This window comes from Eulemur rufifrons, chromosome 7, assembly GCF_041146395.1.
Source record: "Eulemur rufifrons isolate Redbay chromosome 7, OSU_ERuf_1, whole genome shotgun sequence".
NCBI classification, from domain to species: Eukaryota; Metazoa; Chordata; class Mammalia; order Primates; family Lemuridae; genus Eulemur; species Eulemur rufifrons.
Genome location: NC_090989.1, coordinates 201127346 through 201154911, shown reverse-complemented (window position 1 = coordinate 201154911; position 27566 = coordinate 201127346). Strand labels below are relative to the sequence as shown.

The following is a 27566-nucleotide window of genomic DNA, read 5'->3' as shown; positions in this document are numbered from 1 at the left end:
AGTCAGAGAAATTAGGAAAGAAAAGAAATGAAAGGTATCCAAATTGGAAAGGAAGAAAGAAAACTGTATCTACTGGCCAATGCCAAGATGTTACATGTAGAAAATCCTAAAGAACTTACAAAAAATTATTAAAGCTAATAAACAAATTCAGAAAAACTGCAGGATTGAACAGCAACACACTGTACTAGAAACAAAATCACATTTCTACAAATGAGCAATGTGAACATATTTAATAAGACAACTCCAAAAAGAATAAAATACATAAGAATAAATCTATCAAGGAGGTGCACATTTGTGCACTGAAAACTAAAAAACATTGCTGAAAGAAATTAAAGTATACCTAAATATATGGAAAGACATCCATGTGTGTTCATAGTCAGAAGACCTAATATTGTTAAGATGGCAATACACCCCAAAGTGGTCTACAGATTCAATGCAATCTCTACCAAAATCTCAATTACCTTTTTTGCAGAGACAGAAAAGCCCATCCTAAAATTCATATGGTAACCACTGTTCTACTATCTACTTCTATAAGATCAACTCTTTTTGATAGGGTGGAGAGGATGGGGAGACCATTAGTCAATGGGTACAAAGTTACAATTAGACTAGAATATAATTTCTGTGATTTTACTACACAGTAGGGTGACTAAGGTTAACAGTAAGATATTGTATATTACAAAATAGCTAGAAGAGAGGTTTTTGAATTCTCTCACCATGAAGAAATGATAAATACTTAAGACGATAAATATGCTAACTACCCTGATTTGATCATTACACAATGTATACACGCCTCAAAACACCAAATTTTACCCTATAAATATATACAATTGTACTGTGTCAATTAAACAATAAAAATAGGGGCGTGAACTCTCAATGTGGGAAAGATCTGGGACCCAGCAGTGTTGGAACTAGGGCATTGCAGAAACTCAGGCTGTCGCTGTTGGGACAGGGGAATAAGCCAGGAGCACTCCCACAGCCAGGGATAGGACTTGAGTGAGGCCTGGACACAATCTCTGAAAACTAACATAGGTAGCTGCCAGGAAACTGTGGGACGGAATTGGTCCAGGAGGGTGCTCATGCTGGGTCCCACATCCATTCTGAGATCTAAGTAGCAACAGTAAGGCACCGTTTTCAAAACTAGCCTCTGGAAAACAGCATGCTGTCCTGGGACCCAGCTGCGCCAGGTCAGGAGTGTTAGAGAAACTTGGGCAGTTATTGCTGGGACAGATGAGCAAACCAGAAGCACTCTCACAAATGGGGCTAGGAAGTAAACAAGGCCTGGACAGCAGCAGTCAGTACCAAAAAGCAACCACTGATGGAATCTGAGAGGGGGATGAGAGCAGGGGCATGGGCTCCTGTAGACAAGGCAGGGGGGTGAGCCCTGTCAAGACTGGAGTATGAAGAGGTCACATGTTGCCCACCAGCCGGCCCAGACTGTGGCTATTGAGGGGGCTTTAACCTTTCTAGCAGCGAGGCCTCATCACAGCTGCCACTACCCTTCATCCGATCACTCACCTGGGGCCTAAGGATCTCCCATGCCTACCCATCACAGCTGGTACCTACTCTCAATGTTGAGGGGCCTGAGCACATATATACCCAGCCCAGATTATCTCCCTTCTGTGAGACAGAGCACATTTCCCACAGTCCAAAGGATTGCCCAATACAATCCACCACCTTGGCCACCTGAGCACTCCTCCCAGGAGCCTGAGGTTGGGTCAAAAATCCTGGTCACTACCACCTCAGCTGGCACTTACCTGAATGTGTCACATATGGGCCTGGAAAATAGCCTACCCGGATCATTAAAGCCATCACCAACATCAATGCCACACCACTTGGAAGCCAGAGAGTCACCCTTCCATTGCTACTCCCATTGCTTGTGCCATGCTGGCTGCCCAGGGGCCCAAGAAACCTCCTGGGCCACCAATTTCACTATCAGCATCCAAGCAAGCCACTTAGAAGCCCAAGAATCAATGCACCAGTAATGGCCAACACAAGTGCCAGTGTGCACTGCCATGGCATACAAAGACAGGCATGCTCAGCCCACTGCTGTCAGCACTGGTGCATGAAGACTGGCACAGCTGGCATCCCAGACCTCAGCACAAATTTACCACAACCTCCACTAATAACTCACCAAAGAAATCACAGATACCATTGAGGCTATTTACAGCCAAAGAAATCATACAGAGACTACACTATTGCATGTGGCCAGAATCAAAGCCAAAGTACCTTATTCAACCAACTCCATAGCTACACTTTCAGAGAAAAGTCGTCCCCTAGGAAAGTAAATTCAAAAACAGGAAAAAGTGCCTGTTACAACAGATGTGCAGATATCAACATAAGGAAACATTAAATGTGAAAAAGAAAATATGACACCTCCAAAGAAACACAATAATTCTTCAGCAATAGATCTTAATCAAAAAGCAATTTTTAAATCCAAGATAAAGAACTCAAAATATTAATTTTAAAGAAGCTCAGTAAGATATAATAGAATACTGAAAAAACTATACAAATAAATCAGAAAAATAATTCAGGGTATGAATGAGAAATGTACCAAATTTTACAAATAACCAAACAGGAATTCTGGAACTGAAGAATTCATTGAAGGAAATACAAAATACATTTCAAAGTTTTAACAATAGACTAGATCAGGCAGAAGAAATAATCTCAAAACACGAAGACAAGTCTTTTGGTATAATCCAGTCAGACAAAAATAAAGAAAAAACAAAACAGAATAAGCAAAGCCTTCATGATACCTGGAACAATATGAAGCAATAGAATGTATGAATTATTAGTATTCCCCCAGGGCAAAGAAATTAAGAAAAGGTTAAAAAAAACCTATTTAATGAAATAATAGATGGAAACTTCCTAAGTCTAGCAATAGATTTAGGCATTAAGATACAAGAGGCTCAATGAGTCCCAGGCAGATACAATGCAAAAAGATCTTCCCATGGCACATGATAATTAGACTGCCTAAAGTCAAATTTAAGGTGCAAACCCACAAAAAGAAAAAGCATCTAGTCACTTGTAAAGGAAACCCCATCAGACTAACAACAGATTTTTTTGAGAAGAAATCTTATAGGTCAGAAAAGAATGGGATGATACATTCTAAGCACTAAAAGAAAAAAACTGCCACTGAACAATACTATATACAGCTAAATTATCCATCATAAATAGAGAAATAAAGTCATTCACAGATAAGCAAATGCTAAGAAAATTTATTACCATTAGACCAGCCCTCATAGAAATGCTCAAAGGAGTCCTAAAGCAGGAAGTCAAAGGACAACATTTATCATCATGAAAACACACAAAAGTATAAAACTCACTGGTACAACAATCATACAAAAGAGAAAGAGAAAGGACTCTCAAATGGTACCACTACAGAAATCCATCAAACCACAATTGCAAGTTATAAACGAAAAAGAAAGGAACAAAGAATACATAAAACAGAAAACAATTAACAATGTGACAGGAACAAAGCCTCATATATCAATAACCTTGAATATAAATAGACTAAATTCTTCATTTAAAAGATACAGAATGGCTAAATAGATTTAAAAATGTATGATCCAACTATATACTGCTTACAAGAAACTCAACGATAAAGACACACAGACTGAAAGTAAAGAGATGGAAAAAACTATTCCACACAAACCAAAAGCTAGCAGAAGTAGCTATATTTATGTCAGATAAAACAGACTTTAAGTCAAAAACAGGAAAAAGAGACAAAGAAGGTCACTATATGTTGATAAAGGATCAGAATAGCATGAGGATATAATAATTCTAAATATATATGTAGCCAATACTGCAGCACCCAGATTCATAAAGCAAATATTACTAGATGCAAAGAGAGAAATAAACTGTAATACAGTAATAGTGGGGGATTTCAATACTCCACTGTCAGCATTAAACAGATCATCTAGAGAGAAAATCAACAACGAAACATTGGACTTAAACTACACCAAATGGACATAACAGATATTTACAAAAAAGTCTATCCAGTAACTGTAGAATATACACTCTTTTCATCAGCATATGAAACATTCTCCATATATTAGACCACAAAACAAGTCTCAACAAACTTTGGAAAGTCAGAATCATATCAAGTATCTTCTCAGACAATAATGTAATAAAACTAGAAATCAATATCAAAAGGAACTATGGAAATTATAAAAATACATGCAAATTAAATCATATGCTCCTGAATGACCACTGGTTCAACAAAGAAATTAAGATGAAGTCAAAAAATTTCTTGAAGCAAATTAAAATATAAGCAAAACATACCAAAATCTCTGCAATACAGCAAAAGCAGTGCAAAGAGGGAAGTTTATAGTAATAAATGCCTATATCAAAATAGTAGAATGATCACAAACAATCTAGCAATGCAACTCAAGGAACAATGCAAGAACAAACCAAGCCCTAAAGATCAGAGCAGGACTAAAGAAACAATACAAAGGATCAAAAATGAAAAGTTGGTTCTTCAAAAAGATAACCAAAATGCATAAACCAGTAGCTAGATTAACCAAGAAAAAGAGAGAAAACCCAAATAAACAAAATCAGAAATGAAAAAGAAGACATTACAAATGATACCACAGAAATACAAAAGATCATAAGAAACTATTATAAACAGATACATGCTGACAAACTGGAAAACCCAGAGGAAATGGATAAATTCCTGGAAACATACAACCTATCAATATTGAATCAGGAAGAAATAGAAAACTTGAGCAGATCAATAATGAGCATCAATATTGAATCACTAATAAAAAGTCTCCCAACAAAGAGAAGCCCAGGACTGCATAGATTCACAGCCGAATTCTACTAAACGTATTAATACATAGAAAAATTAATACTGATCCTCCTGAAACTATTCCAAAAAAATCAAAGAGGAGGGAATTTTCCCTAACTCAGATAACACCACAATCAGGTGCAATTTATACCGGGGAAGAAAGGATAGTTTAACATATTCAACAGATACAAATCAATAAACAAGATATATCTCATCAACAAATGAAAGACAATGAAAGACAAAAAACCATCTGGTCATCTAAATAGACACAGAATAGGCATTTTATAAAATTCAATAACCCTTCTTGATAAAAACTCTCAACAAACTGGGCATAGAAGGAACATACCTCAAAAAAAAAAAAAAAAAAAAAAAAAGCCATATATGACAAACCCACAGCTAACATCATACAGAATGGGGGAAAAGTTAAAAGTCTTTCCAATCAGAACTGGAACAAGACTTTCACCACTCCTATTTAATATAGTACTGAAAATCTCAGCCAGAGCAATCACACAAAGGAAGAAATAAAAGGTATCCAAATAGGAACAGAGGAAGCCAAATTGTGCCTGTTTGATGATAGTATGATCTTATATCTAGAAAACCTAAAGACTCCACCAAAAAAACTATTAGATTTCATAAACAAACTCAGTAAAGTTTCAGGTTACAAAATCAACCTGAATTATGTTTCTATTTAAAAAAATAATGATCTACCTGAGAAAGAAATCAAGAAGGCAATCCCATTTATAATAGCTATATAAAATAAATAAAACACCTAGGAATAAATTTAACTGAGGTAAAAACTGCACAAAGAAAACTACAAAACACTGATCAAAGAAATTGAAGGTGACACAAACAATGGAAAAACATCCCATCCTCATGGATTGGAATAATATCATTAAAATGACCACATTGCCCAACGCAATCTACAGATTCAATGCATTCCCTTCCAAAATACCAACATCATTCTTCACAGAATTAGAAAAAACAATCCTAAAATTCATATAGAACCAAAAAAGAGCCTGAATAGCCAAAGCAATCACAAACAAAAAGAAAAAAGCTAGAGGCATCACATTACCTGACTTCAAAATATAAGGCTATAGTAACCAAAACAGCATGGTATTGGTGTAAAAATAGACACACAGACCAATGGAACAGAATACAGAACCCAAAAATAAAGCCACATACTACAGTCAAATGGTCTTCGACAAAGCCAACAACAACTTACATTGGGGAAAGGACACATTCTTCAACACATGGTGCTGAGAAAATAGGACAGCCACATGCAAAAGAATAAAACTGAACCTTATCTCTCACCATATGAAAAAAAATCAACTCAAAATGGATTAAAGACTTAAATGTAAGACCTGAAACTATAAAAATACTAGAAGAAAATTCAGGCAAAACACTCCTGGACATTTGTCTAGGCAAAGAATTTATGACTAAGACCTCAAAAGTACAAGCAATAAAAACAGAAACAGAAAAATGAAATTTAAACTAAAAAGCTTCTATACAGCAAAAGAAATAATTAACAGAGTGAAGAAACAACCTGTTGAATGGGAGAAAAATATTCGCAAATTTTTCATCCAATAGGGGACTGATATCTAGAATATACAAGGAACTCAAATAACTCAACAGGAAAAAAACAAATAATACCATTGAAAAGTGGGCAAAGGACGTGAACAGACATTTCTCAAAAGAAGACATACAAGTGGCTAAAAGGTATATGAAAAAATACTCAACATCACTAATCATCAGAGAAATGCAAGTAAAAACCACAATGAGATATTATTTCACCCCAGTCAGAATGGCTATTATTAAAAAAATAAAAAAATTAGCCAGGTGCTGTGGCATGCACCTGTACTGAGGAGACTGAGGCAGGATGATCACTTAAGCTCAGGAGTTCAAGGTTACAGTGAGCTGTGATCGTGCCCTGCACTCCAGTTTGGGTGACAGAGCAAGACCCTGTCTCTAAAAATAGAAAAGAAAAGAGAGGAGAAGAGAGGAAAGAAAAGACAAAGATAAAAAGTAACATGTTGGCAAAAATGCAGAGAAAAGGGAACTCTTATACACTATTGGTGAGAACTTAAACTAGCGCAGCAACTATGAAAAACAGTGTAGAGATTTCTAAAAAAAATTAAAAACAAAATTACCATTTGATCCATCAATCCCACTACTGGGTATCTACTTTTGAAAGGAAAAGAAATCAACATATCAAAGGGATACCTGCACTTGCATGTTTATCACAGAACTATTCACAATATCAAAGATATGGAATCAACCTAAAAGTCCATCAGTGGATAAATACAACAAAATGTGGTATATATACATAATGGAATACTCTTCAGCCATAAAAAAGAAGGAAATCATTTGCAGCAACATGGATAGAACTAGAGGTCATTGTCTTAAATGAAATAAGTCAGGCACAAAAAGACAAATATTGGGATGGGCACAGTGGCTTATGCCTGTAATCCTAGCACTTTGGGAGGCCAAGGCCAAGGAGGACTGCTTGAGGCCAGGAGTTGAAGACCAGACTGGGCAACATAGCAAGACACATCTCTACAAAAAATTTAAACATAGTGTGGTGGTGCATGCCTATAGTCCAGCTACTCAGGAGGTTAAGGCAGGAGGATTGCTTGACCTAGAAGTTTGAGGTTGCAGTGAGCTTTGATGACACCACTGCATTCTAGCCTGGACAACAGAGCCAGATGTTGTCTCAAAAAAAAAAAAAAAATAGACAAATATCATATGTTCTCACTTAGATGTGGGAGCTACAGAGTGGAAAAATGGATGAGAGATTTGGAAGGGTGAGTGGGTAGGAGGGATGAGTATGAAGAGAAGTACGCTAATGTGTACAAATATATAGCAAGACAGAAGAAGAAATTCAGCGTTAGATAGCAGAATAGGATGACTATACTTAACAAAAATGTATTGTCTTAGGTGATGAATACCCTGACTTGATCAGTACACATTATATGCATGTAACACAATTTCTCATATACCCCATTAATTTGCACAAAAATTAAAAATATTTAAAAATTCATACAGAATTAAAAGGGACATCAAATACTCAAAACAATCTTGAAAAAGAAGAAATTTGGAGAACTGACACTTTCATATTTCAAAACAGAATACAAAACAATAGCAATTAAGACAATGTGATACTGGCACAAGCACAAACATATATTAGGTCATTAAATATGAAATGTCCAATTTTGAATCAAAAGTTTAGTTTATTATATCTCAAATAAGCAGTACAAGTAATCAAAGCATGCACCTAAACTACTGACACAATTTTGCCATTTTAACAGTAGCTTGTTTATGCCAGCAGCAAAGAAGCCTGGAGAGCCAGTGGTGATGAAATTGTGAAAGGCACTTTCCACAGCTTGTTGAGAACTGAATATTTGTCCTTGCAAGAAGTGGTCTAAAGCCTGGAAGAAGTGGTAGTCAGTTGGTGCAAGGTCTGGTGAATACGGTAGATGACAGACAGTTTCCAAGTCCAGCTTCTGTAGTCTGTGCGACATATCGTTGAGCATTGTCTTACAAGAGGATTGGCCTATCTCTAGTGACCAATCTCGGCTGCTTAATCACAAGCATCCTCATCATTTCATCCATTTGGCTGCAGCAGACATCCACTGTAATTGATTGACCAGGTTTCATGAAGCTGTAGTGGATTAATAACAGCACCGAACCAACAAACAGAAACCATTAGCTTTTTTTGATGAATATTCGGTTTTGGACTGTGTTTCTGAACTTCATCTTTATTAAACCATTGTGCTGAATGCTTGTGATCGTCAAAAAGAACCATTTTTCATCACACATAACAATACGGCATAGAAATGGTTTGCCTTTATGTTGTGATGGCAAAGAAAGACAAGCTTTGAGACGATTTCTCTTCTGACACTCATTTAATTCATGTGGTACCCATCTATCCAGGTCCCATGTTATTGGAATAGTATCATCAAATCTTGCTGCTAATTCACTCGTAGGTTGTGATGGATTCGCTTCCTCTACAACTTTCAGTTCATCATTATCCACCTTGGTCTCAGCTCGCCCACATGGCTCATTTTCTGGTGATTAAAATCATCAGAAAAGAACTTCTCAAACAATTGATGTACTGTGCATTTATTAGCCACATCCTTCCCAAAAAGTTCATTGATATTTCGAGTTGTCTGCATAGCATTGGTTCCATGACAGAACTCATATTAAAAAATAACACGAATTTTTGACGAATCCATGGTTTCATAAATTTGCTCTAAAAAAAACCTTGAAAGATAATCACAAGCCAAAATGTTCATTTGAAAGACTGAAGATGTACCTTCACAATAAACATAAAATAAGAAGTGTCAAAGTGAAATGCCAGAGATATCAACCATCAAACTTAGTACTTATGGAAATAGGACATTTCCTACTTAATTAGATCAGTGGAATTGAGAGCCAGAAATAAAAAGATAGATCTATGGTCTATATTTATATTTTTCTCACATGTGGCAAGTGGAAGTCTTTAATCAATTAGCTAATACAGTACCCCAAATCCAAAAATCTGAAATCTATCCAGGTGTGGTGGCTCACACCTATAATCCCAGCTCTCTGGGAGGCTGAGGCAGGAGGATCACTTGAGCCTAGGTACTCAGGACCAGCCTGGGAAACATAGTGAGACCCCATCTCTACAAAAATAAAAAAATTACCTGGCATTGTTGGTGCATACCTGTAGTCCCAGCTACTCGGAAGCCTTAAGTGGGAGGATTGCTTGAGTCCAGGAATTCAAGGTTACAGTGAGCTATGATCATACCACTGTACTCCAATTTGGGGACAGAATGAGACCGTGCCTCTGAAACTTTCTGAGTGCCAACACAATGCTCAAAGGAATGCTTATTGGGAGATTTCCAATTTTCAAATTTGGGATGCTCAACTAGTAAGTATAATGCAAATATTCCAAAATCTGAAAAATCCAAAATCCAAAACACTTCTGGTCCCAAGCATTTCAGACGATGGATACTCAACTTGTACTTGGACAGAGATTTGCTTAAATATCTAGATTACAATCAGTATGTTCTAATCTTTGCCAAGGGGCTCTTTGTATTTATTGAGGCATGTCTTCAACAATTAGCAAGGCAACTGACAATTCTGCCTTAGTTTCACTTCCTGCTTTTGCACAGCATCATGGTCAGCCAAGAGTGAGAACTTAGGGCCACCTCAGGTCTTTCCTGAGCATCGGCACAACCCTGGGCATGTGCACAACCCTACACATGGGCAAGAATGCCAAAGCCTTTCACGGCCATCGCATTGTCCAGTTTTTCCTTTGAAGCTTTTTGGTAAACCTGTTATTTGCCCCAACTATTTATTTACTACCTCAAGCAGACAAGAAATTTAAAAATTGCCTCCAAATGTTTTCAACAAATGTTCCCAGGTAAAAGGCTTTTCACACTAGGTCAGTTCCAAGTCAGTTCAAATAAGGACACAGGTCCAAAATGACAATTCATTGGAAATGAGGCTTTAAAGGAGTTCAAACCCATTCTGCCCCCTCTGATGGCTGCCAGACTGCTGGTTATCACGGTGATTGTGGGATTTAGATTTTCAAGACTATCACAGGGATGGAAAGGGAGAGATGGCAATAAAGCTTTTAAAACACCACAAAGTTCACTCTTCTTACAAAGATTCTGCCATCTTTCCTGGATAAATGCTCCCTGGATTGCTGTAAGCCTTCGGTTAATTTTCAAAAGTTTTGAAAAAGTTGACTGACAGTTTTTCCAGTTTTCTCCTTGCTTTTATGGAAGAGTGAATTTTTGAAGGTTTTCACTAACTTGAATTTTTAAAAGCCCTCAGGGAGGGCTCCGTATTAACCATGTCTTTTGTATTCTGATGCTTTGGCATCTGGGCTCTTGCTGACCATGAAGTGACTGCCCCTCCCAAGGTTAGCCAATCCCTAGAGATAGTAAACCACCTTTCCTTCCAGTGTGCTTTTCAAACCAACCCCAAATCCACACACCAACCACCTCATTTACAATGTTCTTTCTTCACCGGTTTTCCCCACTGTAATCCGCTGTAATAACCCCAGGGCCAGGTACAAAACAACTAAGGACAGACCCTCTGACCCAGAGCCCACTGAAATTATTCAAAAAAGCCAAGCCTCAGCCTACTTACCTTGCCTCAATCATTCCTTCCCATGGGAACTACAATAAAAGCTCTCAAGGCCAGGAGCAGGGGGGTGGTGGCTAACGCCTATAATCCTAGCACCCTGGGAGGCAGAGGCCGGAAGAGAGCTTGAGGTCAGGAGTTTGAGACCAGCCTAAGCAAGAGGAGACCCTGTCTCTACCAAAAATAGAAACCATTGGCAGGGTGTGGTGGCTTGTGCCTGTAGCCTCAGCTCCTTGGGAGGCTGAGGCAGGAGGATGGCTTGAGTCCAGGAGTTTGAGATTACAGTGAGCTATGATGACACCACTGCATTCTAGCTCAGGCAACAGAGTGAGACTCTGTCTCAAAAAATAGCGACACTCTCTGCCATAGGTAAAGAAAAAAAAAAAAAAACCCAAGGAAAAAAAAAAAAGAAAGAAAAAAAAAGGAAAAAAAAAAAAAAGGCTATCACCACAATTTCCCTTCTCTTATTTGTCTACTGACTGACCCTAGCGCTCCTCATATAGCCACCTGTGGTTTGCCCCTTCCTCTTGCAAACTGTAAGAAACTGTTCTGAATGGCAACTGTCTCCTAATCTGTTAGCTTTACAATATTATTATTAATAATAATAAACCCTGTTAAAATAGCATCCCATTCATTTATTAACTTTTACCTATTAGCCATACAGTACATGTGAACATAGATACTATATGTCAAATGTAAGCTATTCGTTCTTATAAATAGCAAAAGGACTATACATGAGTATATAAACAGCAGAGCCAAGGTTTATTTTCTCCATATTTGGTCACTCAATGAATTCATTGACACTGCTTCTCAAAGAGACCTCACCAACTTGATCTTCACAGCAGCTAAGTTATAGTTCTATGGAGGTGATTGATTTGGTGCAGCTCTTGATCATTGAGTAAATAGTCCTATAAAGGTCCATTAAAACTAAACTTGATAAACTTGTGAGAGTCTGGAATACAAGTAGAGTATCCCTTATCCCAAATGCTTGGGATCAGAAGTGTTTCAGATTTCAAAATTTTTTGGATTTTGGAATATATGCATATGCATGACATATATTGGGGGCAGGACCCAAGTCTAAACACAAAATTCATTTATGTTTCACATATACTTTATACACATAGCTTGAAGATAATTTTATGCAACATTTTTAATAATATTGTGCATGAAACAAAGTTTGTGTCCACTGAACCATCAGAAAGCAAAGGTGTCACTATCTTAGCTACCCATGGGAAGAATCTGTGGTTGTTTGGCATCACCATCATTCCTGACACTGAATTTACATGATACCAATAAACAATCATTTTCTCACACTTATTGACACATAAATACTTAACAGTAGAAAACAAGACATGCCATTAATACAGTGAATAATGTGTCCAGGCCACTAAGCAGCACAGTAGCATGACCAGAATACCTCTATCAGCTATTAAACAGCAGCTGCAACAAACAATGGTAGGCGTGTAGTCACCACCTATGATGCTGTGTTTTGATTAAAAGGCTATTGTACACTGTATTTTCTCTTTTTAGGTGAGAAGAAACCTTAGAAGCAGTTGAGGGACCAGGAAGTTGGTGCTCTAGGGATGAGGAGGCATCCTGCTGGATGACTTTTTAAAATGTTTCCTCCAGGGTAATCTGCCTCATTAACAATGGTGTTTTGTCTTATAAGTCTCTGTGACTGACATAACTTCTTGTTCTGTTAGGAATGCACACTGCTATTGCAGCTAAAGAGAGCTGGGAAGGTCTTTCTTCCCTTGGGGATGTTGAATGAACTGTGTGTTGTGTGCCTGCATTTTGACTGACCTGTCACATGAAGTCAGGTGTGGAATTTTCCAATTGTGGTGTCATGTCAGTGCTCAAAAAGTTTGATTTTAGAGCATTTTGGATTTCAGATTAGGTATGCTCAACTTGAAGAAACTCCATGAGAACTCTTGGGGAAGTCAGTAAAGGATTAACTGACTTGTGGTTGTCTTGGACACTGTCCTCAAAATAGCCTCAGAGGTTTGAAAAAAAATGAGTATGTGTAATAATCATTCAGCTTACTTGTATAATGATTAAGGAATAGTTTCTTCTCAAATCCCTTCCAGTTACAGCTTTTTATGCTTTTTTTTTTTAAAAGAATGCATTTTAAAAAAAATAAATACTGAAGAAAGCATCTGGCACATATAATTCATTCTTGAGGAATCTTGGTAACCAGATGAGTATTTTGAAAATACAGGTGGGCATATATACTTACTGAAGGAGTTTAGGAATTTGAGTCGCAAATAATACCAAACAATAAGCGATCTGTAAGATGAAGTAATTCCACATCTAGTGGGTAGCCTATAGAAAGAGTGTTTTGCTGAGAAGCATTGCCTAAATTTTGGCAATCACTCATGTTATAATGGAGAGACCTAAGTCATGGATGTTCTTTTGACAGCTTTATTATTCCAATTCCAATAAGTTTCATTATTTCTCAGATATATTTTATTCCTTGATTCATAAATGTATAAATTTTTGGAATGGGGCAGAACCTTGGAAATAATTTTATTCAGTGGCTTCATTTTGCAGATAACTCCACAGAGATTAAATCTTTCTTAATTCAATGCTGTTAGTCATTAGTTTAAGAAAAAAATAAATGAAATATGTTATGCTATTAGGGTATATCATCCTTATTATTTCAAATTTATAATTTACACTAGGATAAGATATACATACTGAGTGATTATAATACAAGGCAGAATTTAATACATTCTTAGAGAGTACCTGAAGTTGATAACCAACTGGGTGTAATTAGGCCAGGCAACCTCCTTAATATACTCACAAGTCACGTTCTCAATGAGGCCTTCCCTGAGCATGCTATTTAAAAATGAATACCTTCCTTCCTTCCTTCTATGCATCACAATCTCCCATCCTATTTTATTTTCTCCACATCACTTATTGATATCTAACGTATTATTTATTTTATATATTTGTTTTGTTTATTGTCTCTCTCCTCTACTAGAAAATAAGCCTTTTGAATTTATAAAGAAAGGGATTTTTCTTTTGTTCACTGCTACATATTAAGCACATACAACAATGCTTGCCACAAAATAGGTAACAAATAACTGTTGAATCAAGGAATTCCACTGCCTTATCTACCTGGTCTCTGCTCAACTTCAGTCTTATACCTTCAACTGTTTGCTGGATGATTCATTCAACAACTGTTTGAACACCAACTATGTACAAGGCATTCTGCTAGGTGAATTAGAGCTAGTACCATCCCTTACCGTTACCTAGAATAGATACTGTATGCACTTATATACCCACAGCATTTATTCTATCATCAATTACCACATATTATTGGTTTTGCTCATATACTAGTTTATAAGCTTCATAAAATCAGAACCTATCTTGTTCATCATTGTATTCTTAGAGACTAATACAGTGCAAAATTTATAATATGCTTTAAACACATACATATTTATTGATTTTTAAATTTAGATACAGTAAAATTCACTCTTTTTGGTATTTAGTTTTATGATTTCTGCCATATGAATAGAGTTGTATAACCACCACCACAACAAAGTTATAACCAAGTTCCATCCATACTAGGCAACAAAGAGAAGAATCACATCAGATTAACTGTTAACCCATAAGACAAATAGAGAAATATCTTTAAAGTACTCAGGAGAAAAAAGCAAAAACCAAATAGTCAACCAAAAATTCTATATCGAGAGGAGTATCCTTCAAAAACAAAGATGAGATAAAGACTTTTAATACCAGAAACATAGAAAAGGCAAAAACAATCCATTATAAGCAGACTTTCACTACACAAAAAACAACAACAACAACAACAACAGGACCAAGCAAATGAATAAATGTGTTGGTATTGTTAGGAGCAAAGTTTTTCATCGTGGAAGAAGAAACACACAAATGTCAAATGGTAGTAGGGATAACAAACACCATAGGGATGGATTAGAATTGGAGGCATTGGTATAAACCCATGATTTTGTGTACATATATATATTTACAGCCATGTGTCACTTAATCACAGGAATATGCCCCATCAGATGATTTCTTTGTTGTGGGAACATCGTAGAGTATACTTACACAAACCTAGATGTTAGACCACTAGCTACCTAGGCTATGTGGTATAGCCTATTGCTCCTAGACTACAAAGCTCTGCAGTTTGTTACTCTACTAAATAGTGTAGGCACTTGTAACACAATGGTAGGCATTTGTGCATCTAAACATAGAAAAGGGCCAGGCGGGGTGGCTCACGCCTGTAATCCTAGCACTCTGGGAGGTCGAGGTGGGAGGATCGCTCGAGGTCAGGAGTTTCAGACCAGCCTGAGCAAGAGTGAGACCCCGTCCCTACTAAAAAAACAGAAAGAAATGATCTGGACAGCTAAAAATATATATAGAAAAAAATTAGACGGGCATGGTGGCATATGCCTATATCCCAGCTACTTGGGAGGCTGAGGCAGAAGGATTGCTTAAGCCCAGGAGTTTGAGGTTGCTGTGAGCTTGCCGCCATGGCACTCTAGTCCAGGCAGCAGAGCAAGACTCCGTCTCAAAAAAAAAAATAAAAAAAAAAGAAACATAGAAAAGGTACAGTAAAAATATGGTAGAATTTTATGGGACTACCTTTGTATATGCAGTCCATCATTGACTAAAATATTGTTATGCAACACATGACTGTACACACACACACATATATAAAAATGATTTCTTATTTTCAGGTTTATGTATGCGTATGTATAAGCATATATTTCCTAGTTCTGTCTTCTGAAAGAACCTAAAGCAAAGATATTCCGATAGCAATGAGCACATCTAGTGCCAGAACATAGTCTCTAATACCATTCCCTACTAAAAGGAACTATGATTTCCCTGAGAAATGGCTGAATCCAGGGCTGGTGCAGAAGTATGTTGTGAGCCTGGAAAACCTTTTAACACCAGAATATAAGGAAATGCTCAAAAATATGATGAGGAATTATCATGTAGATTCAAGAGCCAGCTTAAAGAGATTTCCACTGGTCAAATCTGGGACACTTTGAGCACCAAAATAAACAAGAAAAGTAAGGAATTATAAATCATTGAAAAAAATAGGAATGAATGAATCTATAATAAATAGATACATACACACACATATACATAGCAGAGTATGAAGATCTACTTCTTAAGCATAATGGCAAGTGTCTACTAAGAAACGTGAAAAGAGTGCTAGAGTTGAAAAGTCATCATTTTGCAACCATCACAATAAAGAGTAGATCAGGCAAGAATCATCAGTGGATGCTAAATTGACGAAGAAATTTTAACAGAGTAATAACTACATGGTCATAAAGTGTTTCCCTACAGACTGCATATTAGTTCCAAGGGAGAAAAAAATAGTGATCATACAGTGGAGAAATAAGGCAACAGTTTCATTGAGTGATCGAAATTAATATACCTATGAAGGCTAGATATGCTGAGAAGGACAAAACATTACCTATATACAATTTGCCCAGGAATGCATAACATCAGTGGATCACAAGAAAAGATCAGAAAAAGATAAAATAAGGAACATTTTATTGGGAATAAAAAGTAGGAAGAACTCTATTTTTTAAAGATGACAAAGTCAAAAAAGGCAAAGAAATGCTATAGAATCATTCCAGAGTAAAAGAAGCTAAAGAGACATGGCAACTAAATGCAATATGTGAACTGAGATTAGATCATGTACTGCAGAGGGAAAGAATATGCAATAAAGAATATTATGAGATCGACTAATGAAATTGGAATATGGATAGCATATTAGATAAAAGTATTATATCAGTATCAATTTATAAAGTCCATCATTGCACTGTGATTATATAAGGGAATATCTCTACACTTAAAAATGCACACTTAAGTATTTAGGGGAACAGAGCCAGGATATATGCAATGTATCCTAAAAAGTTTCCATCAGGGCCGGGCGTGGTGGCTCACGCCTGTAATCCTAGCACTCTGGGAGGCCGAGGTGGGCGGATCGTTTGAGCTCAGGAGTTCGAGACCAGCCTGAGCAAGAGCGAGACCCCACCTCTACTAAAAATAGAAAGAAATTATATGGACAGCTAAAAAAATATATATAGAAAAAATTAGCCGGGCATGGTAGCGCATGCCTGTAGTCCCAGCTACTCGGGAGGCTGAGACAGGAGGATTGCTTGAGCTCAGGAGTTTGAGGTTGCTGTGAGCTAGGCTGACGCCACGGCACTCACTCTAGCCTGGGCAACAGAGTGAGACTCTGTCTCAAAAAAAAAAAAAAAAAAAAAAAAGTTTCCATCAGGAACAGCAACAGAAACAGTAAAAATCTGGGTAAATATAACAAACGATTAGCCTTCCCTTAAGTCATTTAAATTATGTGTGACAGTTGAAAGTAAAAAATTATAACATTATCTAACGGGGTTTTCAATGCATACATATGAATATATTATAATTCATATGAAAACTATAACATGAAGCAAGGGGAAAAAATGATCTGTATGCTTAAAGGACCACAGGACTATTTTTGCGGTAGTAAAGTATTAAATCTAAGTAGATGTTAAAAGTTAGGTTACATATGCTGTAATTTCTATAGCAGTCAATAAAAAATAACACAGATATAGCCAAAAAGTGAATAAATAAATTTAAATGGAATATTAAAATATATTTAAAGGAGAGGACTTTGAGAAGATGATATAATTAGAAGCACCAAAATTCCATCTTTCCAACCTAGAAAACAATTCTATTGGCAGAATCTCTCTGCTGTAACCATTTTAGAACTCTAGAGTCTATCTAAGGCTTTCAACATCCAGGGGAAGGCTTGGATAGTAACTTGTGGGTAATGTCAGTAAATTTCAGTTCGTATCACTATAGCAGCTACCCATTCCTCGACCCCCAACCCCTCTGGCAGGCAGTTATGTGTGTGTTGCAGAAGCAGCTTGCACATAGCTTGTGGTGGACCCAGGGGGAGCAAAAAAAAAAAAAAAAAATTAAAAAAATTTTAAAAAGGACTGTCCTCCAAATATAAGGGATCTGTGTGCTGATCATTGATTATTGCTTCTGATCATGGAGCGCAGACAAAGGTCAGGCAGCCATTGTGGCTACACATTCCCACACTATGGCAAGCTCTGCCTCCTCCAGCTGAAGTGACTTCTAGGGGATTTAAAGGATCAGAGCCGCTTTTCTCCCATCTTCGTTTTCCTCTTTTTCCTTTTTTAGGAGCCAATCAAGACTAGGACATTGACAAACAACTGCATATAAGTGGAAATTCAGAAAGTGACTGTGCCTATCCACGGAAAGTTTCAGACTCAGAAAAGAACTGAGAGGACTTTAGTTTATACCTCAGGCTGATCCTGGGCCCAGAGATAGTCTATACGAATATAAATAAATAGATAAACAAAAACAATGACAAACAAACAAACAAACAAACAAAAACACCAAACCCTGGAGAAAAGAGAGAATCTGATTTTCAGAGTTACCATATTATTTGATTCAGATGATTACCTTTCAACAAAAGAAATCACAAGGCATACAGAGGAACACAAAAGTATGGCCTAGTCAAGTGAAAAAAAAAAAAAATCAATCAATCAAAATTGTCTCTGAAAAAAAAATCCCAATGGCAGACCTCCTCCAAAAAGACTTTATAACAACTGTCTTAAAAATGCTTAAAGTACTAAAGAAAGATGTGGAGAAAGCTAAGAAGATGCTGTATGAACAAAACAGAAACATCAATAAAGAGACAGAAACCTAAAAAAAAAAAAAAAAAAAAACCAAAAAAATTCTGGAGCTAAAAAGTATAATAACTGAAACAAAAAATTCACTGAGGGATTCAAAGGCAGATGTGAGTAAGCAGAAGAAAGCATCAGCAATCTTGGAGACAGGACAATGGAAATTATCAAGTCTCAGAAACAAAAAGAAAAAGATGAAAGAAAAGTGAACAGTGTAAGGAAACTATGGAACACCATCAAGAGGACCAACTTATGCATTGTGGGAGTCCCAAAAAAAGAAGACAGAAAGAAGTAGAGAGAATATTTGAAGGAATAATGACTGAAATTGTCCCAAATTTGATGAAAGATATGAATATAAACATCCAAGCAGCTCAAAGAACTCCAAGTAAGGTGAACTCAAAGAGATCCACATTGAGAAACATTATAACCAAACTGTCAAAAGCCAAAGACAAGGAGAGAATTTTTAAAGCAGTAAGAGAAAAATGACCCACCACATACAAGGGGTCCTCAATAAAATGATTAGCATATTTTTCATCAGAAACTTTAGAGGCCAGAAGGCAGTGGGCTGATATATTCAAAGTGCTAAAAGGAAACAAAAACAAAAACAAAACTGTCAACCAAGAATCTTATATCCTGCAAAACTATCCTTCAAAAGTAAGGAAGAAATTAAGACATTCTCACATTAAAAACTGAGAGAATTTGTTATCATTAGACATTTCCTGCAAGAAATGGTCAAGGGAGTTCTGTAGAGTGAAATCAAAGGATAATAGAAACTTGAAGCCATATGAAGAAATAAAGATTCAGTAAAGGTAAATACATGGCAGTTGTAAAAGCTAGTATTTTTGTAATAATGGTTTATAACTCTACTTTTTGTTTTCTACATGATTTTAGAGACTAATCCATTTTTTAGAAAATAATTATTAGTCCAAAAGCTAATAGTATTGTAATTTTCCTTTGTGACTCCACATATAGTTTTCTACACAATTTATGACACTAATGCAATTCAAAGAATTATTAGCTTGCATTTCAGGGCACACAACATATAAATAATTTTGTGACATCAATAACTGAAAAGGTTGGGAACAGAGCTATAAAGGAATACAGTTCTTCTAAGTTACTGAAGTTAAGCTGGTATAAAATCAAATTAGTGTTATAATTTTAGAATGTTAAATGTAATCCCTATGGGTAAACAAAAAGAAAAATAGCTATAGAATATACACAAATGGAAATAAGAATTTAAACATTTCAGTACAAAAAAATCAACTAAACACACAAGAAGACAGTAATAAAGAAAATAAGGGACAAAAAAGCTATAAAGCACAGAAACAAACAGCAAAAAGACAGAAGTCAGTCCCAACTTGCTAGTAATTACATTAAATGTAAATGGATTAAATTCTCTAACCAAAAGGCAAAGACTGGATACAAAACATGATCCAACTATTTGCTGTCTAGAAGAGTTTCACTTTAGATGCAAAGACACAAATAGATTGAAAAGTAAAGAATGGAAAAAGATATTCCATGCAAATAGTAACCAAAAGACAGCAGGGGTAGCTATACTAATATCAGACAAAACAGACTTTAAATCAAAAAAGGTTACAAGAGATAAAGAAGAACATTATATGAAGGCATACCCTATTTTACTGCACTTTATTTGTGCTTCACTGATACTGCATTTTTTTCAAATTGTAGGTTTATGGCAACCCTGTGTCAAGCAAGTCTATTGGTACCATTTTTCCAATAGCATGCTCTCACTTCATATCTGTGTCACATTTTGGCAATTCTTGCAAGATTTCAAACATTTTCATTATTCTTACATCTGTTATGATGATTTGTGATCAGTCATCTTTGCTGTTATTATTATAATTGTTTTGGGGTGCCATGAACTGCCCTAGTATAAAATATAGCATTTTTTTTAGACATAATGCTATTGCATACTTAATAGACTATAGATAGTACAGTATAAACATAACTTTTATATGCACTGGGAAACCAAAATGTTTGTGTGACTCATTGTATTGCAATATTCGCTATATTGTGGTGGTCTGGAACTGAACATGTAATATCTCTGAAATATGCTTGTACTCCTAAAGCTTCCATAGATCAAAAAGATATAATATTTGTAAGCATTTACACATGTAATAATAGACCATCAAAATATATGAAGGAAAAATTGAACAAATTGGAGGGAGAAATAGATAGTTCAATAATAACAGAGAGTTCAATATTCAACTCTCAATAATGAATAGAACAATCAGAATAAAATAGAGGACTTAACACAATAACCCAACTAGATCTAACAGACATCTATACACTCATCTACCCAACAACTACAGATAGCTGCTGTGGAAAACAATGTGGCAATTCCTTAAAACATTAAATATAGAATTATATGATCCAGCAATTCTACTTTTGGGTATATACCCCAAATATTTGAAAGCAGGGTCTCAAAGAGATACTTGTACCCTCATGTTCATAGCAGTATTATTCACAATAGGTAGAACATGGAAACAACCCAAGTGTCCACAGACGGATGAAGAGATAAGCAAAATGTGGTATATACATATAATGGAATATTATTCAGCCTTAAAAAGGAAGGAGGAGGAGTGAGCCGATAAGCTGGTTGAGGGGACCATGGTCTTCCCCATGGTGTAGCTGTCTGCGGAACCACCTCCCCTACCACTGCTGGTGCGTCTAGAAGGTACTGAAGTATGCCCAGCACTTCTGGGGAAGGAAGAATTGCTGTTACAGGTCGGCCATCAGAGTTGTGACTAGAGCCTTTGTGAAATGCACCAAAGGCCAAAGACTGAAGAAGAGAAACATGAGGTCACTCTGGATTAATCAAATTACAGCTGACTCCCAGGAACATGGCCTTACGTACCCAGTGTTCACCGTCAATTTAATTGTCAGATGGAGCTCAGTAGGAAAGTACTTGCCGATCTAGCCATCTTTGAACCAAAGACTTTTAAATCTTTGGCTGCTTTGGCCAAGAGGATAGGACAAGAAGGATTTCCTGCTGCCTTGGGGAATGGGAAGAGGCCTGAAGGCATATTTTCCAGAGCGCTGCAGTACCAGTGAAGGGGCTGCAGCTGTGTGGACAAGGAAAAGCCTTTCTTCTGTGATGATTATAACTAACATAGGAGTAAACTAATTATTTAGTTAACAGTTTGTAAGTTTGAGTTATAATTATGTTTATTTACAGTTCAGTAACAAGCATAAGAGAAAAGGCCCTATCTTTCTCTCAATGGGACAGATTCGCAGAACTATCTTTACATAAATGGTGCAAATAAAGCTTGTATGTTAAAAAAAAAAAAAGGAAGGAAGGAAATTCTGACATGATACATGGATGAACCTTGAGAAAATGATGCTCAGTGAATTAAGCCACTGTGAAAAGATAAATACTGTATTATTTTACTTATATGAGGTATTTAGAATAGTCAAAATCATACAGACAAAAAGTAGAATAGTGGTTGCTAGGGGGTAGGAGGAGAAAGGAAAGAAGAGTTATTATTTAATGGGTAGAGTGTCAGTTTCATAAAATGAAAAGAGGTATGGAGATGGATAGTTGTGATGGCTGCATAATATTATTAATGAATGTAGTACACCGAACTGTATACTATAAAATGGTTGAGGTGGTAAATTTTATATTATGAGTATTTTGCCACACTGAAAAATAGGAAAATTTTAAATAATCCAAAAGAAGGCAAGAAAAAGTAAAAAAGAAACAAAAAACAAAGTGGATACACAGAAAATAAAAGAACAGCTGAATTAACACACAGCTGCTTAAGGTTACAAGAACACTGGAGAGTAAGTGTTAAAACTTAGTCTGATAACTATTAAAAATATCTGTTTTAACACCTGAAAAAACAAATGACTCTCCAAAAAATATAGGCCTATAAACCTCAACGGTTACTTCATTAGAGCTTACAGGCAAAAGTGGTATGATATTTCATTCTCCATCAAACAAGTGAGCAAAAAATAAACTTTTAAGGTCGGGCGCGGTGGCTCACGCCTGTAATCCTAGCACTCTGGGAGGCCGAGGCGGGTGGATTGTTTGAGTTCAGGAGTTCAAGACCAGCCTGAGCAAGAGTGAGACCCCGTCTCTACTAAAAAATAGAAAGAAATTATATGGACAACTAAAATATATATATATATATATATATATATACAAAAAATTAGCCGGGCATGGTGGCGCATGCCTGTAGTCCCAGCTACTCGGGAGGCTGAGGCAGTAGGATCGCTTAAGTCCGGGAGTTTGAGGTTGCTGTGAGCTAGACTGACGCCATGGCACTCACTCTAGCCCGGGCAACAAAGTGAGACTCTGTCTCAAAAAAAAAAAACAAAAAAACTTTTAATCATGTTATAAGGGAATGAGCCAAGAAGATAACCTTAAAAGTTACAATGACCAAAGTTTAAGCACACGTATGTGCACATGTGCACATACACGCACACACACACAGTCTTGGAGAGGGGAAGAGATTGTTCTTTTAAAAAGAACTTGCTCAGACTCGGGGGGATGGGGAGGGCATGGGCAATATATATAACCTGAACTTTTGTACCCCCATAATAAGCTGAAATAAAAAAAATATAAATGAGGAAAAATAAACTTTGTATAGCTATAAAAAAAAAAAGATTTAGCAATCCTGGAGACTTGAGATGCTGAAAATCAAATTACTAACATCACCTTTAGTGGCAAAGAAAGGTTTAGAGTACAATCCTCAATTTTTCAGAGGATTCCACTGTTCTACTTATAATATTTTGGAGTCCTGGATAAGGAGTATTTTGACATTTTTCCTTATGACCACAGATTGTGTGTATAAATCATATATTTGGCAATGTATGTTTTACTAAAAATTTAATTAGAGATGTATAGTCTAGATAAATAGATGTACGGATATGTAGCAAAGAAAGCAGACACCAGAAATGCTTGGCATAAACTGATGGCTGAGGTAGTTGCTAGAAAAGTGATCTGAAATATCAAGTTAAAACTACTGAACAATGCAGGATCCCAGAGAATAGCAAAGATAGCAAACTCACAGATAAACTCCCACCTTATTAGAGGCTGGACCATCAGCGCATACTTCTGACAACCCCCTTATTTATTGCTACGACAGAAACATCAGGGGAGACACATTTTTTTAGAAGGAAGGAACAGCTCTACCAGCTGCTTCCATCTCAGGATTTCTTGCATCTCACCAGACCACGCTTTAATCTATCTGGGAGCCCCAGAAAGCTACTTCACACCACCAGGCAAGCTCAGCATCATTGGAAGCTACACTTTTATTCTCCCTCTTCATAGCTTCTTCTTTTGTACTCTGGGTTGAGCAAAAATAATAAATCATCTTTGAAATAAAAAAAAAAGATTCAAAATTCTTTCATTTCCCTTTTGCATCCTCTTAAAAGGTACTGTATTACAGCACGTAGCGTTTTCCATTATAGAAAGAAATTCTGTGTGGGGGTATGAGTGTTGGCTCTTAATAGTTGTAAGAGTGATTATAATTTATCTATTTTTCCTAAGCAAAGTCCAAACTTCACTAAATGTAAAACAGATGTCATGGATTTCTTTCACAAAATGTTGGCAGTAACACATTTCAATTTCAACTAAAGTAGTCATAAAACGAAAATAACTTCAAATGTCTCCTTCTTAAGTATAAAGCAAAACATAAAGAGAAATTTAGGATAAAAATTCTATAATTTTATTCTCAAAATAAATTCCTAGAGAACGTTAGGTCTAAAATTAGGTGAATATCATGTTAATTCACTAAAATATTATCAGTCACTCTAATACATTACTGATAGGAATGCAAAATAGTATGGTTGTTCTGGAAAAGTTTGGCAGTTTATTATAAATTTAAACATATCGTTTTATGTAACTCAGCAACTCCACTTCTAGTTATTTATTCTAGAGAAAAGAAAACTTACATTCACATAAAAACCTCTAGTGAATGTTTATAGCAGCATGAATATATGGGTACGTATATACAGGCACACACACACATATATATATGTACAGGGATAATATGCTATATTATACACTATAATATGCTATAACTTATTCACCCAAAACTGAAAACCCAAATGTCTTTTAATAGGTGAACGGAAAAACAAACTCTGGTATATATATACAGTAAAATATGGAAATGTTAGAAATAAAAAACATTACAAGAGAGGTGAAGAATTCTCTCAGTGGGCTCACTTGCAGACCGTACTTCTGTGAACGTGCAGATAAGTTAATAGAAATTACCCAAACTGAAACACACAAGGAAAAAAAAGTGAAAGAAATAGAACAGAGCATCCAAATACTGGGACAATACATCAAATGGTCTAACACGCATGTAATCAGAGTGGCACGGGACAAAATAAATATTTGAAAATACATGCTTGAGAATTTTTACATAAATATATCCTAGACTTAGCACATTCAAACCATGGAAGAGTAAAATTAAGAGAATGATTTAAGGCAGCCCTCAAACACACACAAGACACATTAATGATCACAGCAGACATCTTTTTACAACCTATGCAAAGATCTGAAAGAAAAAAAACTGTCAACCCAGAATTCTACAGCCAGCAAAAATATCTTTCAAAAAATGAAGGCAAAATTAAGACTTTTCCAGAGAAACAAAAGCTGATAGAATTGATGACCAATAGACCACCACAATAAGAAACGTTAAAGGAAGTTCTTAAGGAAGGAGTATATCAGTTAATAATCTGAATCATCATAAAGAAATGAAGAATGTTGAAAATGTAAAAATGAAGACAAATATACAAAAATATGGTTTTTATTATTTTAATTGCTTTAAAAACTTGATAGTTTAAAACAAAAATAGTAACAATGCATTGAGGCATTCATAACATGTAAAAAATGTATGACTAGAATAATAGCATAATGGTTGAAAGAAAAGAAATGGGAAGTATATTATTGCTTTTATACTATGTGAAATGTTTGTTATTTAACTGAAGTGGTAAGGGAAGATTAGGGTAGAGACAAGAGTCAATGAAATAATGACTAAGAATTTTTCAAAAACTAAACATGTCAATCTTCAGTCTGAAAAACTACAGATCTATAATAAGAAATTAAAAATAAATTCACATTTAGGCATATAATATTTAAATTGCATAACAGCAGAGATAAAGAAGAAAGACACTTGAAAAGGAGAAGTGACTTATACAAGATCAAAGAATCTAAACTAAAATCCAGGTCTTCTGACCTATGTTCAGTACCCTTTCTAAAATACAAAGTCCATCTCCACAAAATGGGAACCCGGCCTAAGAGAATCACCCAAAAGGCTGAGATCAAATATTTATCTAACTATAACATGTCCATTACTAAAGAGGGACAGATATCACACCATTATTCTTCCTTTTGTAATTTCCAAATAGCAGATGCTACTTCCAAAATATGGCCTGAACAAAAGGAAATACGTGATCTCTGCCATGACACAACACATTTTTGATTTTCCTCCTACTTCTCAAACAGTTCCTTTTCTAATTCCTTTGTAGGATCCTTCCCTTCTATTCAGACAGTACATTTTAGAATTCCCAAGGCTCAGTTCTAGGCCCTCTCCTACTTTGACTCTATATTCCCTCCACAGGCAATCTCATTTCTGTCAAAGGCTTTAATTTCTACCCACTAGAAGATAATTCCAGTGTTTTCCTATCCACACTTCTTCTGCGCTGAGGCCTCCTTCACTTTTATTTCAGTGTTTCATAGGCACTCAAGTCCCACATGTCCAAAATGAAGTCATCATCTCACCTGACATGGTCCTCTTCCAACCTTCCTTTCTCAGCAATCAGGACTACCATTATTAAGTAATTATTCCCTTTGAAGGACCCCAGATCCCTTTCATTCAACCAATCCCATGTCACTCAATTTTGCTTCCTAAGTATCCCCCAAATCCATCCAGCTAACTACCATCATTCTAGGCCAAACTATAAACTTCTCTTGCTTGAAATGTTTTAATAGGCTAGTCACTGACTCACCCGTATCCACTATTGCGCCCCTTCAACCCATTCTCCCTATAGCATCCAGAATAATTCTTTCTAGGATGTCATATTTCTGCCTTCCTCAGGCCCTGCTCAAAACCTTTCAATAGTTCTTAGGACTATGATCAAACTCCTTATACCAAATTCCCAATAGTATGGGCCTTACCTACTTTCCTAGCCTCATCTTATACCACAGTCCTGGTCTCTTGCCCTCTTCTGTCAGGCTGGCCCCCTGTCAGTTGCTCACAGATGCCATGCTCCCTTCTGGCACAGTGCCAGGGCAAAGCTATTCCCTCCATTTAGGACCTCTTTGTTAGTTCACACCTACTCATTTTTCAGATGTCAGCCTAAGCTTTGGGAAATCATTCAGGTTCTCCCTGATATTCAAATTCCTGATATATGCTTGAACAACATTATGTAACTCTCCTTTGTAGCATTTAACACAGCCATAATTTTAGAATTCTGCAATTATTTAATTAATATCTGACTTCTCCACTAGGCTATCAATTCCAGGAGGATTGAAGATTATATCTTTTTTTGCTCACATTTTAATTTTAATGTCCAGCACACAGAGAACTTATAATAAATATTAGGTTATTAAGTACAAAATGTCCGATTTCCTTAAGTACTAAGTTTGATGATTGATATCTCTGATATTTCACTTTGACACTTCTTGTTTTATTTTGATTGTGAAGGTACATCTTCATTCTTTTAAATGCATGGTTTGGCTTGTAATTATCTTTCAAATTTTTTTGAGCAATTTTGTGAAACCGCGGATAAGTCAAAGATTCATGTTATTTTTTAATATGAGTTCCATCATGGAATAAATGCAGCGCAGACAGCTCAAAATATCAACCAAGCGTTTGGGAAGGATGTGGCTAATGAACACACACAGTATATCGATGATTTGAGAAGTTCCAGTTCTGGTGATTTTAATCTTGAAAATGAGCCATGTGGGCAACCTGAGACCAAGGTGGTTA

General features: G+C 36.2%; 1 protein-coding gene across 1 annotated transcript in view; it reads right to left on the bottom strand.

Annotated features, from left to right (window-relative positions):
• Positions 1-27566, bottom strand: part of CENPP (centromere protein P) — a 247032-nt gene that overhangs the window by 202214 nt on the left and 17252 nt on the right. The gene's annotated exons all lie outside the window — the stretch shown is intronic.